Source organism: Chinchilla lanigera, unplaced genomic scaffold (assembly GCF_000276665.1).
Source record: "Chinchilla lanigera isolate Chin_1 unplaced genomic scaffold, ChiLan1.0 scaffold00045, whole genome shotgun sequence".
NCBI lineage: Eukaryota > Metazoa > Chordata > Mammalia > Rodentia > Chinchillidae > Chinchilla > Chinchilla lanigera.
In genome coordinates, this window is record NW_004955446.1 from 7,233,584 (window position 1) to 7,248,462 (window position 14,879).

Here is a 14,879-nt window from a genome sequence, read left to right on the forward strand (position 1 = left end):
GGACTTGCTAGATTTCGCCTTCTCCACCCTCCCCATTAGTGTGTGAGTATAGGCACAGCCATGCTTCAAATGCGCTAATGTTTATATCCAAAGCCTCATAAGACCCAGGCTAATCTCTGGCAAGAAAAAAACAATTAATGCATTCATCATTATCCATGCAATTGTCAGTAAAAGTTCTCTTTCAAATCCTTTGGTTTATTTTTCAACATGTCCAAATCTCTGTTGGCTCCATTAAGTTGTTGCTTTTTAAAGTTTTATAAGTATGGGTTGAACAAACCTTCATTTTTATTAAAAGAAAGTTAATTTCCATCACTACTTTCACATGAAAACAACCCCAGAAAGATCAAAAAATCAAATGTAAACACATATATGTGCATATATTGAGATATATAAACATGTATGTATATATATGGTACACATGGTTTTCCAAAAAATGATCATATATTAATTAATTTAATGGCTGCATAGCAGTGTGCTTGTAGTTCACTTCACTTGGTTAATCTCCTGCTGTTTAACTCTATCCAGTTTCTGTGCACACATCTTTGGATTGTGCCCTCGGGATGAGGTGCTGCAAGTCTTATGTTTAAGTCTTAAATGCACACATACACAGTTTAGCCTTAAAATAGTGTAAACATACCCTTTTGCATGGCATGGACAGTGGATAACACTGTCAAATAACTACTCAGACCATTCTGGTTTCTCTTGTCTAACAGATGAAAAGAGAAGTTTGGCTGTCATTTGTATTTTTTAAGGTGAAAATGCCTTTGTAGGTGAACCATTCCTTCTTTTGTAAATTCCCAGGTTATCTTCTTTGTACACTTTTACTATATATAATAACAATGTGTTTGTTACATATACAAATGGTTTTCCAAGTCTGTGTTTGTTCACAGAGCTGGGCATGGTTGTACACACCAATCATCCCAGGACTTAGGAGGCTGAAGCCCAGGGATCATGAGTTTGAGGCCAGCCTGGGCTACATAGTGAGTCCAAAGACAGAATCTCACTATATAGTCCAGGCTGGCTTCAAACTCATGGTCTTCCTGCCTCAGTCTCCCAAATGCTGGGATTACAGGCATGCACCACAACACCCAACTTTTCTGGGTATTTTTACATGCTTGAAAAAAAAAAACATTAGAATTAGTCTTGACAAATTACAAAAACAAATTCATTTGGGAGACTGAGGGGTGTTTTGTCAGTTTCTAATACCCATTTTTAAATGGCTAAAATTTTCAAATGGCTCTGGATTATAGAGGATCTCTGAAGTTCTTGCAGTCATTGGGGACCACTAAGTTAGCCATTGTGGCTACCGCATCCAGGCCTGTGAAAAGCAAATGAAACAACTGTGCAAGCCTGAATATGAGTGAATATCAGAGGACAGGCGAGTCTCAAGTTTCAAAACATGGTTGCTGAGTGGGACTTGGGGGCAGATGTGTGTCTGTTGGTGAACCAGTTGGTTTGCTTCGGTGGCATGACTGGTTTAACTTGGGGATTAGATGAATGTGCCACCTTTAGTTACTCCCTGTGTCTCCTCTAGGGCATAAATCTGTTCAGATCTAGTAATGGGCTAGCTTTAGAGCAGAGTACTGACTTTGTCCTGCTGACCCTGCCCATTGAGATACTTTCTCCACTCAAATAAAAGCAATGACCTCAGCTAACATACTTTACTAGGGAGGACGTCTGTCGACCTCTAAGATTTCCATCAAAATCATAGTTTGCCAAGGTGTAAGCTGACCGCATCCTTTATAGGCATGCAGATCAGCCAGCTGGCAAGCCCTGGCCACCACTCTCCCCAGGCAGTCAGCCAATAACCCAGCACTCTGAGCAAGATTCATTCTCACTGCAACACTGACTTTAGTTTATTTTCTGAGGTGGTAGCCACATTCTGTTAATTGGGAACTTTTGCAAAGACTTCCAGGCCTTTTGAAGTACCAACTCCCCTGTCAATGTCTAGGGAAAATGTATAGTCCTGTCACATCTGTTTTCAGTAAGAAATCTGTAAAATGACTGAAGTCGATTTTTTTCTTTCACCCGATGTAGTAGAAATGAGGCAGGGAAACTGTCAGTCATTTCTAAGGATGACAGTCTCAAATATATAATTCCAGCTATTTGCGATATGTCTGTGTGTGGCCCATCCCCCAGTATGATGGTATGTGTCAACAGAGTTGAGGGTCCTTTGCTTCGGCATGATAATTTAGGGAAATACTTCGCTCATCAGCATTGGCTGGGTGCCCTGTTTTCATCTTATCCAGACAGAAGTCACTGAAACACAACTTTGCTGCTTAGACACAGGGATAAAAGGCAGGGGTGGGTAAGTGTGAATACTGAGCCGGTTACCCATGCTCAATCATGAAGTGCACTTTACAGGCGAGGATAAACTGATCCGTGTTAAATTATGCCCAAAGAAATGTCTGGAATAGCACTCCAGGAGATCTGTTGACTGAACTCTGCTCCTCCAAAGCCAGGTGAGCTGAAACAAGATCCTAAGACTCTCGGGATGCTGACTCTTCACCTGTGGAAGAGGATCGACCAGACAACTTCCGGTTCTAAAGCTCCCATTCTGAAGACTTGGTTGCCACATTGCACAGCCACATTGATCATTTTTCAATTAGCAATAATCGCGCCTTGGATAAACCTCATTGGCTATGATGCTGCCACTGCGCAAAGCTGCACATTGATCATTTTTATACTTAAGTACTCCCTACTTTTAAAAATCCTACTTGAAGACTCTTAATTTGGCCAGCATGTTGTGCATATCTGAAATCCCACTTACTTGGGAGGCTAAGGCAGGCTAAGGTAGGCTAAGGCAGGCTAAGGCAGGAGGATTGCAAGTTCAAGGCTAACCTGGACAGCTTAGTGAGATCTTGTCTCAAAATAAAAAGGGCTGGGTGTAGCTCAGTGGTAGAACACTTACTAGCATGTATGAGGCCCTACAAAACTATTAACTTCTTGCTCATTAAGCACTTACTGCCTGTTAAGCAACATACTTGGCCTACTAGAATATAGCCTGTGTTGTGTCTGAAGAAGTTCACATTCTCAGAGTGAGTGAATAGCCAGGGTACAAATACCCACCAGGTACGGTCATTGCAACCCAAAGTAGTGTGGGCTTCGGAACACTAGACGGCCCTTTCTAGCTCCTTTGTTCTAAGACTCCGGCTCTGTGATATCTGGAGGGACATAGCAACCTGAATTTCACAGAGAAATTGACATTTGATGATAACCTTGAAGGAATGGTGGGATTTCCAAGGACAGAGATGAAATGGAGGAAATCCTTGGCAAAGAGAACAGGATAAACAGAAATGTGGGCACAGGAACTTGTGACATTGAAGGAATTCCTGAACCAAAACACCTAGAGACAACAAATCTAATTTGTCTGCAGTCCAGGTTAGGGTATTAATTTATACATTTCATAAATATTCATTGAACACCCATTCTGTACAAAACACCATGCTTGGTGATACTGAATACTGAAGGATGCCGTACATTCCCGGATGGATTTAAACTATGCATTTTAATTAAGAAAAAATACATACATATCTTATATACAATATGGAAATCATAGAAGAGGACAAAAAATTTAAAAACACATTCCTTGTTTAAATGTAGAGACTTTGAAGGTAATGTCTCACCTAGCACACAGGATGAAATATATGTTTGGATGAATACAGAAGCAGTCCTTGATTAGCTCAAAGCCACATTTAAATTGATCTTTCCACTGAAAAGGCATTAGAAAAAGCAATCTAAAGAACACCTGTTTAGATGCACTAGAATCAACAATTAGATTCTTCAGGGAATGAGGAATTTTCAGCAGCCTTCCCTCCACTAAGAGGCAATAGAGCTTAGCATTTTTATTACTGTAATCAAGAACATTTAAGGGGGCCTGAGGAAAATATTCACACCCATCTCTTAATCTCAAATAGGAGGCAGCTCCCCTAAGTCACTCATTTAATTAGTGTGGGCTGTGGCTGGAGGCCTCTGCAGAATTCTCTGCTAGACATTCTCTCTAAGAAATCTGGGTCCTCAGACCACTTAGAAAAAGAAAAAAGGTTCAGTCTCAACCATGTGCCCCAAGAAGGAGCAGGTGGTGGATCTGAGTGGCACAGAGGTCACCATACGGTCTTTAGTTAAGAGTGGCTAGTGCTACTCACAGTGACTCAGGCTGAAGCCACCAAGGCTGGCGATGCCCATCTCCAGCGGGCATCACTCGCAGAAACCCAAGTGAGAATATCAGTGGGAAAGGCTGGCTTTGCTCCCTGCTGCCCCATCTCTAGATGCCTTCCTACATGCCAGGTGCACTGCGTATTACGTGTAAAACCCCAGTGTTCCTTAAGCCCACTCCGTGACCTTAGTATAGTAAAATCCCCATTTTATAGACAGCTGAGTTACCATACAATAAATTCATTGTCTCAGTTGGGGCCTTTTTGGGAAATAAATAAGGTGCTATTACTGTGACACTGGTCTGACTCTGACAAGCCACACCACGTGATCACCCTACACAGATACGGGCATGGGGGTGCAGGGTGCCAGCTTGCACTAGACCAAAGGAGTGGTGGAGCCCAGATCCCCATAACTGTGGCTGTAACATGTTTCCATCAAACAGGTTTCATCTGTGGACCACGCCTTTCTGTGCGTGTTTTCATCTGTAAAAAGTGCAGGTGAGGTCTATGTCATATAACTATGTAAGAATGAAATGGGGCAAAGTGCATGTATCACAGGGAGGAGCGCAGAGTGGAAGTCACTGGATAAACCGCAGTTCCCTGATGCAAGCCCTCCCCTCTGTGGGACATCAGCAAACCCTTCCTTTCACTGGTATTCAGTTACTTCATTCCTGCAAGAATGGAGTTAAGGGGAAATATCCCTTCCAACAGGCCCCCTTTTGTCTCTGGTTCTGGCATGTTCACTCACACACAGCAGAAGGTTTTAGACCTTTGGGATAAATGGATCCTTCTCCCGTTCTTTTGTGTAACTGTTTTTGTTCTGAGTGCTTTATCCAGGGAGCTGAAAATGGTGGCTATGAGAAGGCTCTTCCTCTGCGCATTCCCTTCTCTCCTCTGCCTGATGCTTGCCCTGGAGCTCCTCAGGGGGCTCTCTCCTTAAGCTGGGGCAGAAACATCAGGGAGCAAGCTGGTCTGCTGGCCAAGGAACCCCTTTTGGGTTTGACGGAGTGGACATGTTTCCCCTGGAACTTCATGCCTATCATCTTGTCACTTATTGGGATATAAAATGTGTGTACAAGAACAAAAAAAAAGCCATAGTTGCATGGCAAAAAAAGTCATCCCAGAATGGTAAATAAGGGCCATTTTTCCTAAGAATAAACATAGGAATCGAATTGGGAATTAAATATCTTAATGAATCAAAGGCAGCAGGAAGTGAGGTTTTTGTGTCTATCACAGATCCTCCCAGCAAAGTGGCTGCCAGAATAGGAAGAACATCAGGCATTCCCTTCTACCTGCCTCTGCCTTCCTTATTTCAGTGGTATTATCTGAGCAGCTACCATGCTATACCCTTTAGGAATGGTGCTAAGTTCTGAGGGTTGGAATGAGCCAACAATAGACAAAGTCCCTGCCTTCATGAGCTTCTGCCGTGACAGTTATCAGTCTAAACCATACCAACATGTGTCAGATCACCATTCTGAGATGTGCCAGAAGAAGTGCTTGGGACCAGGGAGGCCTGCGTAGTTAGGGTGGCCGGGTGAGGTTCCTGAGGAAGCAATGAGGCCCCAACCCAGACAGGAAAGATGAGTTGGTGAGTTCCGGGCAGAGGAAGCAGCTTGTGTGAAAGCCCCAAGGTGGAGGGAAGCTCCTCGAGTTTGAAGAACTGAAAGTCAGAGAGTCTGGAACCCTGAGAGTCAGGGGAGAGGGTGAGAGATGGCCCTGGAGAGGGAGCCTAGGCTCAGGCCAAGCCTGGCCTGGACATCTTTTTAAGATCTTCCCTAAAAAGAGAAGAGTGCCACAGGCAACATTTTGCAGATGTTTCCCATCAGCAAGGTGCTATGAATGAAGCTGATTTAAAGATGATCACTCCAGGAAAATGGTTTCAAATGAGGCAAAGAAGGAATAAAAGAGGTGCACGCTTAAAATCCCAGCTAGCTGGAAGGCTGAGGCAGGAGGATCACAGGTTTGAAGCCAGCTTTGGGCAACTTAGTGAGATCCCGTCTCAAAATAAAATGTAAAGTGTTGTAGATGCAGCTGGGTTCCTGGGTTCCATCCACAGCACTGCAGAAAAAAGGATCGAGAGGCAACAGCTAATGCTCATGGCGTTACCACAGTGAACCAAGTGTTGCTCTATAAACTTGGCACACACTGCCCTGTTTAATCCTCACGCAGCACTGTGGACTGGGTGCTCCACAGGAGACTGAGACACAACAACGGGGCAACATGCATTGTCTGGTAAGAGCTAGAACCAGGCTATGATGCCAGGCTGCTTTGTCACCATCTCAAAGGTGTTTCTTTCTGCCCAAGGCAAACTGTAGGGCTTGCACCAGGATGCTGGCCATGGAAAGATCTAGGAGCTGTTAAGAGGAAGAACTGACAAAACTCAGCTCAGCGGTGGAGGTGCAGGAAGTCTGGGTTTCTGTCTGTGAGAGGGAGGTTTGAGGGAGCCCAGGACCACCTCCGAGGTGGGGGTACTCAAGATGTGGGGGCTTCCCCCACAGCTCTGGAGCTAAGAGCCAGGAAGCAGATTTACCCTCCTCTTTTGTGGCAATGCTGGGGATGAACCTATGCTTCGTGCACGTGAGGCACAGGCTCTAACCCTGAGCTACGCTTTCTCTTGCTGGAAAATCCATGATTTGCTGAGCTTGGCTTATTGTAGTTCTTTTCTCTTTAAGAAAAGATCTGGGGCTGGGGATTTAGCTCAGCGGCAAAAGCGCCTGCCTGGCAAGCGGAAGGTCGTGAGTTCAGTTCCCGGTACAGGAGAAAAAAAAAAAAAAAAAAAAAAAAAAAAGAAACAGATCTATGCCAGTTTTATCCCTGATTTCTGTGTTTATTCAACTTTTTATTTGATTTTTTTTTTCTTTTTTAGTTTCTAAAAGTTTTGCTTCCAGTCTGACTGCACTCCTAAAAATTCTGGCTGAAGATTACTCGGACTGATATGCTCACTGACACCCCGCCTCAATGGTCTGAGCAGATAACCATACTGTGTGGCTTCCACACACTTCCTCTTCCTCCAGCTGACACCCTTCATTCTGATACTGGTCAGCCTTGACCTTTGGAATGGATATGTCACTATTTCTACAATGCACTTTAGGGATCTACAGGTTAAAATTTCTTAAGCAGTATGCGATGTACTTGTCTATAGCTGCCACTAAAAATAGTTACACTACACATTAAGTCCCAGACTTACAAATTTTCAAGTTGGGAGCCTCCACGGGTATACTGTAGAAGACTCACTTTAGTGGCTCATGAACAAATCCAGTGTATGCACAACTCTCCTGGAATGGAACTCGTTTGTAAGTAGGGAAGGTACTGTTTTTAAAAATAGTTACACTCTATTTTTGTTTCAAGATAAATCTTTGGAAAGCTTGCTAAAGAACCATCTTCTAACAGATTTCTAGTTCAAACTACTAGATTCCCAAGGTCAGTTTGGCAGGGTCATTTCTGACACACTCATATTAATGTGCACATGCACACACAATCAGGAGGATGAGAGCTGGGAAAATGATTGGATGGAAAGGCACATGCTTAGCATATGCAAGGCCCTGGGCTCAATCCCTGGTATTCCTGTACACTCACACATACACACACACAAACACAAACACACCCACTCGCCAGGTGCAGTGCACTTGTCTGTAGTCTCAGCTACTCAGGAGGCTGAGGCAAGAGGATCTCTTTAGTACAGAGGTTTGAGGCTGACCTGGGCAACAGAGTGAGAGCTTGTCTCTGAAAATGATAAATAATCCAGCACTCTGAGAGCCTGAGGCAGAAGGAAGATGACAAGTTCAGGCCCAGCTTGGGCAATTTAGCAACTTAGCAAGCTCTTGTCTCCAAATAAAAAACAGAAAAAAGGGTTGAAGGTATCACTCAGTGTGAAGCCCCTGGGTTCAATGCCCCCTACCCCTGCACCTTAAAAAGAAAAGAAATAATAAGAGGAAGATGAAGACATGCATTATGGCAAACTTTTTCAAAATTCTAAAATATATCAAGTATATTAGGAAAGTTTTAAAGCATTTAGTCAGAATTACAATTTTACCTTTGTTACCTCTGCGAAGTTGCATTGTGAAATGGGGGAAATCAGTTCAGACTGCGGTTATGTGGCCTTTCCTATGTGCAGAGACCTCGGGGGTGGCACAGTGCTGTTCCAGGAGGGCATATGCTCCATCTTCGATTTCAGTATTGTGGGGAAACCAGAACTAAGAAGCAATTCATTAGGACAATAGGGTTCCAGGAAGGCTGTGGGGAAAACACCTGTCCCTAGGATCCAGCCAGTGACTGTGGAGAAGACAGGTTTAACCTAAGACTGGAAGGCGAGGAGAAGCCATCCAGGAGAGGAAATGATGAGGTGCTTGCAGGCAGTGAGAGCAGCATGTTCAAAGATGCAGATGAGCACGAATATGAGCTGCACTATTCAAAAGCTGAACGAAGCTCAGTGGGCTGGATCTTAGGATGCAAAGGATGGTTGGTGAATAAGACCAGGTCGTGCAGGGTCTTATAATCATGTTCAGGAATTTGGGGTTTGTTCTGAAGGCAGGGGAGCATTGAAAGGGGCAGGGAGGGTGTGTGGATGACTGGTTGAGAGGGAAGGCTGGAAGCAGAGCAATCAGCTGGGGAGCTCGAGTAAAGACACAAATGCTGGCCAGAGCTAAGAGAGCACCACAGGAGCCTGTTCAGAAGGCAAAGCAGGGCAAGTGGCAGACAAGAGGACAACTGCTAGGCCAAGGAGGTGGATTACAGAGTTATCCACTGAAAGAGAGAGCACAGGGCAGACACACCTTTGCCTGATAAGGTTGGGTGACTATGGAAACCCAAAATAGATGATCAGTATACGGTGAGCTAGGGATTCACAGTGGAAGTACGGATATGGTAACTGAAGTTTGCTAAAGGAGTATAGCAGACCACCCAGGAAAAGGCATATACCAATTTTAGTGACATAGAGGTCACTCATCAATTTGAAGAAGGATTTGGGAGATAAAGGGTGGAGATACAACACAAATTGCAAAATAAGCACAGGAAAAGGAGTGGGTAGCTGGTAGTGGGTAATGGGTGAAAGCAGGGTAAAGGCTAGGGATGTAGCTCACTGGTAGAGCACTTGCCTAGCATGCTTGAAGCCCTGGGTTCCATCCTTAGCACTGGGGGTGGGGGGAGTAACCACAAAAGAGAAAAAGGGTCAGGGAAGCTGCTGGGGTGATTCAGGGTTTAAGACCTTGGAGATACTGGTAGATTTAAATATAGATGATATAAATCCAAGAGGAAGGGAGAGGCTGAAGGTTCAAAGCAGAGGCAAGGTCCTCAGGGAGGCTAGGGATGGCATCCAGGGGCCCAAAGAGGAAAAGTGGAAGGGGTGGGTGTGGTCCAGGTAGCAGTATAGGCTCTCTGCCAGCATGAGTCGAAGATGATCCTGGTGAGGATGTTATTCTCTCTGTTAGTGGAAGGCAAGATGATCTGCTAAGAATGAGGGGAAAGAGGATAGAGATGTAGCTCAGTGGAAGGGCAAATGTTTAGTATGCATGAGGTCCTGGGTTTGATCCCCAGCACCTCAAAAACAAAAGAGAACAACAACAAGAAAAGGAGGGGAAAGTTTACAGGACAGGAGGATAGAAAAACAATTTCAAAGAATAATAGTACTTTTATTTTTTTAAAAAAGGAAATGCATACCTATGGCTTTGAAAAATCAAAAAAAGATGTGCACAGTGTTTGGTCTGCACTCCACTTTGGCAGCCTAGTGCTCTGGTCTTCTTTTCGAAGCAACCAAAGTGGCCTATTTCTTGCGTCACCTTTTGGAGACATTCTATGCCCTGCTCAGAACCACACTACTTGCTTAATGCTGGGTCTGGGAGACAGCACACAAGCAAATCTACCCCATCATGACCCATCCCTCCTTGAACCTGTTCCTTGAACATACATCTTGGCTCACATGTGTAACCCTAGAGAAACTCTGTAGTTCTGCAATTGCCCTCTGATGAGGTTTTATGTAAAATCATATCCTCCTGATGGTGGACAATGACACTGGTTAGCATATATTTTTATTTTAGCCAATTTGACAGATGAAAAAGGGAATCTCATTTTGCTTTGGATTTTTTTTAATAGCGGGAAAGTGAGTCATTTCAATATTAAAAGTTAATTTAGTTACCTTTCTGGTCAACTAGCCACTTGTGTCCTTGTCTATTTTTCCTATCCCTTTTACTTTATTTTATTTTGTTTTATTTTATTATTTTATTTTATTTTATTTTATTTTATTTTATTTTGAGTCAGGGTCTCACTAAGTTGCCCAGGCTGGCCTTGAACTTGTGGTCCTCCTGCCTCAGCCTTGGGAGCAGTTGGGATCACAGGCACCCACCACCATACATGGCTGGGTTTTCCTATTGATTCTGAAGACTGGAAAAGGTTTGAAGCCAACTTGGTAGAGAGCAAAAAGTGCCCAAGAGGGCTGGGCCTCCAGCAGCCACAGGCTGTGAAGGTGACCCTGTCCTCCATGGAAGAGAGCTTAGCCGTACTGAGTCCTGTAGCACTGAGGCCTGTAATTCCTTTTTCCAAGAGGTTTATAGTTCCTTTAAGCAATTGCTCACCAACAGGCCCAGGGGACAGATAGGGAGGAAGGAAACCCCTATTCTTTGTGTCCTCATTGTCAACCTGGGGCGGGGACACCAGGCTGTGGAGGAGCAGGTGGCTGAACAGAAATAGTCCCAGGCAGTGAGTGAAACTGCCTGACTCCCTGAGTCAACCTGAGCCCCAACACCTGACTGTGCTAGGGGAAGGATTTGGGGGATCTCTTTGCTGGCCCTTGGTATTTACTCACGGGCACCAGTTTTCCTACTCAACCTGAATGGAGTGGCCTCCAGAGTGAACCACCTGTCTAGTCCACCATACCCCATGCTTCCATCCCGTGATGCTGCCCCCCTGCTGGGCACCTTCACACACAGCCTATCACCTCAGGACTCACCCTGCCAGCTACACAGCCCACAGCCCACACAGCCTCCTGTCCACACGCAATCCTGGGCTGAAGGACCAGATACCAGGAGGGCAAGGAAGCTGAGGAGGCAGAGTGAGATGGGGTATCCCTGTCCTCAGAGGGTACCGGCTCAATCCTACTGTCCCAGGCCCACGGAGGAGGCCTAGGGCCATATCATGACTTAGACTCCTCAATGGGAAACCAAGAAAGTACCTTTTCCCAAGACAGAACTTGGAGCTTCCTGTTACCCATGAAACCTCAAAGAGATAGTTTTATCACAACGTGCAAACCAGAGCACTAAAAATCACTTAAGAAATAAACACATTATAAGCATTTGTTAGCACCTTTGACGTGCCAGTTACCAAACTAAAAGACTTTGTATCATGTGGCTCTTGGAACAGCCCCTGAAGCTAGTGACCGTTCTTACCTCCACCTCACCCCACATGTTATCTCCAGTGAGATGACAGAAGTCAGGCTCAGGCCAGGGAAGTCACTTTCTCTAACTCTGCGGCTATGCAGCAAGGCAGGCCCGTGAACCTGGCCCTGTCTGGTGCTGCAGTCTGTGCACAAAGAGCTTCACACCGCCCCAAGCACCCCTGTTTATTCCTACCCCACTGTGCGGTCGGCCAGAGAGGCCCTTCCATGCTGGCAAATCTTCCTGCTGCTCGGCATTCTGTTGATTCCTCTTTCCCTGACACAGAGGCCTGCCCGGGGATTTAAGTGCAGAATACTTAACACCTATCATAAGCTACCCCACACAGCCCTGCTATTTTATTAGACAGGGGCTTCCTTAGTCTGTGTGAGCATCTTTTTTTCTAGTGATCAGATGAAGGACTTTCACTGGGTTGATGATTGCTTATACTATTGAAATAATTATTATACTATTGCAATAATTATTAAAAGCAGTATAATTCTGGAGTTTAAATGTACTGAAGGGCTAGGGATATAGCTCAGCGGCACAGTGCCTGTTTGGCAAGCACAAGGTCCTGAGTTCAATTCCTGGTTCCAAAAAAAAAAATAAATTGCATTCAAGTTAAAGTGCATTCAGGATCTAAACTCTGATATTCGAGCACTTTCTAGCTAAACATTCACAATCATTGGTTTTAGATTCCACTTTAAAGATAATTTCTTGCCTTCATCTCCTACCCAACTCCCACATTTGTGACTTGAGGAGGTTTGGCTTTAAGAGGTGATGCAAGCCCATAATTCAAATTCCCAAGGGTAGGTTATTTTCTTTTTCAACCCTCTTAAGGGTGAAAGGTGCCAAACATGTCACTATGTAACAGCTGAAAGGAAAATGAACACAATAAGCAAATAAATTTATAAATAAACAAACAAATACATAAATAAAGCCACAAAAAAAAGGACAAAATATTCAGAGAAAAATGGATGGTGGAAATTATTCTTTTAACTTTTTTTTTTTTTTTTTTTTGGTACCGGGGATGGAACTCAAGACTTTGCGCTTGCCAGGCAGGCGCTTGTGCCACTGAGCTATAGCCCTAGCCCTCTTTCAACTTTTTACTTCATAAAGTCTACCATTGAGAGACCTCATTGAAATTTTTAAAAAAGTTTTAACTTTCTGTGTTCAGGTTGATGCTGAGCTCCAGGTTCTGCCTTTCTTTACAACTCATGCTTTTATCTGGGACATTTATCAAGAATAAGCCTTGTAGAAACTGGAACTTTCTTACAGGTAAAAATTACTGTCATAAGTTAAGTGCTCACAAAAATCAACACTTCTGTAAAATTTTTCCAGTATCTGTTTTCCCTGGGACTGTGAAGCCCAACTTCTAGAGAAATCTCATGAAGTTTCTTAAACTACACTAGTACAAGGTTTCTCAAAGTCTAAACAGTCCCAAACAGTACTTTGTCTCTCAGCACCTTTGCCCCCCTCCGTGCTCCTAGGTCTTTACCCAGATTGTGTCAGGGAGATACGGAGGAATAAAATGTTTCTTTCGCAGGTAGTAGAGCCGACCCCAACCATAATAAATTTTAGTTCCTAATAAAGAAAAGTATAACCAACTGAGATAGCCTAAAACTAATTACCGCTGAAACTGGCACTTTTTTTCTCTGTATAGTTGGAATCTACAAAAGGAAACATTCACTAATGTATGAATGGCAAGGCATAGAGCAGCTAAAGCTGGCCCGGCCTTCCAGGTTGGCTCGAGGGGTACAACTCCACCCCCACATCCCATCTGTGCCCCTTTGAGCAAGAGGACAACCGCAACTACTCAAGTGAAGCTCTGGAGTCTGAGAGAGAAATACTCTCCCAAAGCCAGAGCCAGGGGGTGGGGAGTGTGTGTGTGTGTGTGTGTGTGTGTGTGTGTGTGTGTGTGTGTGTGTATTTGCTTTTTGTTTTCCTTAAAGGAGCCGGATGCTGGATGCATAGGGACTAACCAGAAAGGGGACAGGGAGAGAGGAAAATATGCTCCAAGTTAGAGAAAATTGAGGACATAATATCTGAATGAATGAGGATTAAACTTCATTGACTGCACCCACAGTAGCTCAAGGTCACAGTAAGAGAAAAATCCCACGTTTAGAAGGCGAGTGTCTAGGGTTAGGAACGAGCCCCTGGAGGGTCCAGAGTTGCTCCCACAGTTCTGCCTCCCAGGCTTTGTCCCACCTGATTCTTCCTCTTGGACTGCCCTGGCAGGTGATGTTCAGAGAGCCATGTCACTAAAGAAAAAGACATTACCCTATCTGCTTGGAGACCGGCCACGGATGAATCCTGGCTCTCCCATCTTACCATGTAAGCTGTGGGATACAGTCAATTACTTAACCTCTCTGATTTTCAGAGTACCAATTTTCCCTGCACTATTTTCCAGCTATATGATTTCACGTAACTAATTTATATGTGCACCGTATAAGTATCTTCCTTTGTAAAAATGACAATACCTCATTAACTCAGGGGTTTTTGTTTGTTTGTTTCTGTTTTTGCTGGTGCCAGAGATTGAGCCTATGGGCTCGTAGGCATGGTAGGCAAGTGCTCCGACTCTGAGCTACGTCCCTAGGTCCCACTTTTTGAAAATTTTGAAACAGGGTTTCTCTAAATTGTTTCTGCTGACCCTGAACTTGCAATTCTCCTGCTTACTCTTCCAAGCAGCTGGAATTATAGTCATCTACTGCCACATCTGGGCGCATTTAGTCCTTTAAAGATTAAAGGAGCCAGTTGGTATACCCCTTACAAGTAACTGGAACATAGTAATTGCTTAATAAATCCCTGTTATTATTATTAAATAACATGTGCAGAGTGCCCAGAACCTATGAAGAAGGTATGGTTAGATAAGGTACGAACAGTTACACTCAATAGTTTGAAAACTAGAACGTATTATATTTTGACAAATCTTCAACTGTTCCAGCTAAACAACAGATACACAAAACTGTAATTTTATATCATATGCAACAAAGTAAAGCATCTTAAGTATAAATATAATTATAGTTTATTTCATTTTTAGGTGGTTGAAAAAGCAAGACACTTTTCTAGTGAATATGTCAATTAAAAGAAAGATGATTAATTAATTTAATTAAAAGATTGTTTCAGTCATTGAGAACAAAAGGAAATGAAACCTTAAATATGCACAACTTTTGGCAACAAGCATCATGTATTTCATTCATTTAATTACCCATCTTCGTTTACATTGTAAAAATTCTGAGGACTCAAAGACACTGGCATTTTTGCAAAGCAGAGGGGACACTTTCACAAAAGCATCTCTGAATTTGACCTCTTTAACACCTATCAGAAGAAATCTTAACATTTTTGTCCTTAATTGATTACCTCT